The sequence below is a fragment of the Myotis brandtii genome, unplaced genomic scaffold, assembly GCF_000412655.1.
Source record: "Myotis brandtii unplaced genomic scaffold, ASM41265v1 scaffold714, whole genome shotgun sequence".
Lineage (NCBI taxonomy): Eukaryota > Metazoa > Chordata > Mammalia > Chiroptera > Vespertilionidae > Myotis > Myotis brandtii.
Genome location: NW_005370809.1, coordinates 1,350,978 through 1,354,727, shown reverse-complemented (window position 1 = coordinate 1,354,727; position 3,750 = coordinate 1,350,978).

Below are 3,750 nucleotides of genomic sequence, written 5' to 3'. Positions count from 1 at the left end.
GGTGTGCAGGAGGCAGCTGATCGACGTTTCTCTCTCATCGATGTTTCTGGCTCTCTATCCCTCTCCCTTCCTCTCTAAAAAAAATCAATAAAAATATATTTTAAAAATAAAAATAAATAAAAATGAATGGAAAAATATCCTTGGTGAGGATTAACAACAACAAAAAAGATGTGCCCTGGCTATGAGAGCTCCGATCATCAAAAATCCAATGATTAATCTAGCTTATCTCTGGAAAGATACACAAGAAGCTGGGAATGCGGCTTTTCTCTGGGGAGGAGAAAGGGCAGCTGAGCCCTGTGGGAGGGACACTTGTTTTTCTCTGTCTTATACTCTTTTATACTTTTTAAATTAAATATCATGTGGTTGCAATATCTACTAGAAAGTAAATAGACTTCAAACTTAGAAACGATTCCAGTGATTCTAGGGTTTGGTTCAAGGCTGCGGCAGAGCCAGGAGCCGGCTTTACACTGGGTTTTCCCCTTTAGACCCCGCTTATCTGATCATGAAGGGTTGGCAAAAGGATAGACAGGAGAGTCAACAAACAGGTCCGGAGTGCCCTGCAGGCCAGGCCTTGCGTGTCCCTGGAGCCCCGTGTCCCAGCTCTGAGTCCTTCCAATGAGAAGGGCACACCTGCCTCCCTTCTCGCCTCCGGCTCCACCGGTGACTTCCCTGCCAGGCCAAGAGCGAGTCTGGGAGGGGCGGGTGCAGTTGGTACGGGCTGTACCTTCCAGCACAGGACGTGGTGTGCTCACCTGCCCGTGAGCCTGGCAGCCTGAGCTCACCATTCTCAGAAGTTGCATCAGCATTGAGAACTGCTGGGAGGGCCATGAAGATGTACACATGGCCACCCAGAGGGGGTCGGGCATGGCTGAGGAGAAAGGGAGGATGGGGGAGATGACAAGAAAGGCCTCCATCAACCCAGGTATCAACAGGGAGGCCAGCGATGGCCACTGCCATTGGTCCTGGGCCAGACCAGCCCCGCTGGTGCCAGGCAAGGTTGGTGTGACCAGGGAGCCTGTCTGAGTGAGCAGCTGAGGCCCAGGGGCTGCAACTCCAGTGCTCTGAGAACCTCCCCAACGCCCCCACTGCTCCCCAGAGCGTTTCCAGGCCTTCCCAGGCAGACTTGGCCTGAGCCTCTCCCCCACATCCACAATCCTATTCTCCCAGCCTTTCCACCTTCTCCCCCTTCCCCTAAGGAAAGCTGCTCTGTCCAAATTGGGTCTCTGACGGCAAGCAAGCCTGCCCCTGGGAGAGCATGCCCGTGGGATGGGACTGAGGCGGCATGAGGATGGGGGAGACTGTCTGCCAAGTAAGCTCCCTGGCTGCAGCTCTTCATCCAGGGCCCCCCGATGTCACAGCGTTGTCACTAGGATCCCTTGAAGTACTCGTTAGTCCTGAAAGCACTTTGTAAAAGGAGGTACACAGGTTGCCCGTGTTATGCTGTTGTTATTATTACCGACTCTAGTAAGTGGAAGCTGAATGGAGCCTCATCCTGAGCCGACGATGCCTCGAGTTCCTTGGGAAGGTGGTAGGGCCTTGACATTCACACCTTGGGCCTGGGCACCCAGAGTGAGAGGTGAGGGCGGGTGGGGAAGGCCCACCTTCCTAATGGGCTAAGACAGTCTGACCTCTTCCCAAAGAGGAAACGAGGCCGGACTGGCATGGCTCAGCGGTTGAGCATCGACCTATGAACCAGGAGGTCACGGTTCGATTCCTGCACATGCCCAGGTTGCAGGCTTGTGAGATGTACAGGAGGCAGCCGATCAATAAGTCTCTCTCATCATTGATGTTTCTATCTCTCTCTCCCTCTCCCTTCCTCTCTGAAATCAATTAAAAATATATTTTTTTTAAAAAAGAAAGAAACGAGCTTGCATGGACAGAGCCCGAGAGCTGAGGGGTGCCCAGGCCCTCCATTTCCACTGGACAGATCCCCGGAGGCAGGGCTCCAGGTCCCAGCACTGCTTACAGGCTGCGTGCAGGGGAGAGGGGGTGACTGGGAAATGCTCGGTGCCACCCCAGCCCCGAGCAGCCTCTGCGCTCAGAATCCTAGGCGGCCCTGCTGTGCTTCCAGAAGGAACAGAGCGAGAGACCCAGGAAGGCCCAGGCAGAGGGGAAGGAACAGGCGTGTCTTCTAGGGTGCAGTGCGATGCAAGAAGCTCTGAATGCTGGAGACAGGCTGAGCTCACCCAGCCCTGGCCTTGCATCAGCTGCAGAGCTGGCTCCCAGGCCCTGGGAATTAAGCAGGAGGCTCCCAGGAGCTTCTTGGCCTTGCCTCTTGCTCTCAGGGAGAGGGAGTCAAGGCGAAACAGTCAAGCCGGGGCACCCCATTTCCAGGTCACCCAGCTGCCTCCGCTTCCAGCTTCCCAGGCAGCAAACAGCCTGTGTGATCAAGAGCAGACCCGGCTGAGGGCTCTGGGCGATTGTCCAGCTGCCCAAGGTCTCCTTGCTGGAAGCTTCCTCATTTGGTGGTGTCTCCAGGCCGATTTGGGGACTTTGGGGCTGGTTCCTCTCTGGCCCCTGACCTCACCTCTTTAAAAATGACCCTCTACCAACAGCCGCAGAGCCTGCAGACATGGGCAGGAAGTGTATGGGAGACTTCCACCGAGGCCTTTTATCTCACGCTTGATTTATTACTGATCCATCTCCGGGTTGAATGTGACAGGTCCCGGAGGCAGGGCTCCAGGTCCCAGCGCTGCTTACAGGCTGCGTGAGGGGAGCAGCGTTGGCTGAGAAATGCTCAGTGCCACCCCAGCCCCAAGGGTGCAGTGGGAAGCAGACGGACTCCTGGTTCCGTTTTCTCCCCTGAGGTTGCTAGCATTCATGAGAGTTGCCTGGCACCTCGTCTGTCCCTGGATCCCCTTAGGCTGCAAACGTGTGTGCGTGGGGGAGAGACATCTGTTCTAAGTGTAAGTGCAATGATAGTCCCTCCATCTCCCCTCTTCCCACAGCTGCTTCACAGGGCGTGTGAACTTTCCCGTTCTCTGGAGAGCATCCATCGGCCCTCCTCACTCTCTGGCCCTCCTCACTCCCTGGCCAGCGCTCTCCTGCCAGGCTCCTGCTCAAGCCCACTGGGGCTCCCGTCTGTAATATACTGAGAGCTGAGCTGAGGGCTGTGGGCAAAGGAAAGGAGACCAGAAAAGAGGCCAGAGCAGAGTGCGCGGCTGGGGAGCAGGGACACAGGGCTCCTGGGGGGCCTGGGGCCTGGGCCCTGGGTCAGTCCCAACTTCATGCTGTGGTCTCTCCTGGGCTCGGTTCCCAAGCCTCCCTCAATTCCTTTCCATCTCCAGGCTTTAGCCCCAGCTGAGGGGGTGCTAGAGAAAAAATGTACATCACCCCCACCCCATCACAGACTCCTCCGCCCTCCCCAGCCTTAATTTCCTCATTTATAACCGAGGAGGCAGGACAGGCTCCCAGCTCAGATGTCGGAAGAGTCTATATCATTCCATTCCTTTTGATGATCTCCGTCTACCCAGCCCCCACGCTGGTGTTTATTCTGTGCTTTTGTTCCTGGTCTCTGACGTCTGTCCTTCTAACTTCCAGGCCTGCTTGGAGGCTGGGCTTGATCCACCCATTATCTCATGACAAACATCAGGCAATTGAAAACCCACATTTGCCTTTTATAAACAGTCCTCCTGGGTTATCATTTGATCCAGTGTACACTGCGGATGGAGGGGGCTCTCTCCCACAGGAATACGCAGGGGAGCTCAGCTGAGGGCCAGCCTTGTGGGACTGAGCAGAGCGGAGGAGCTG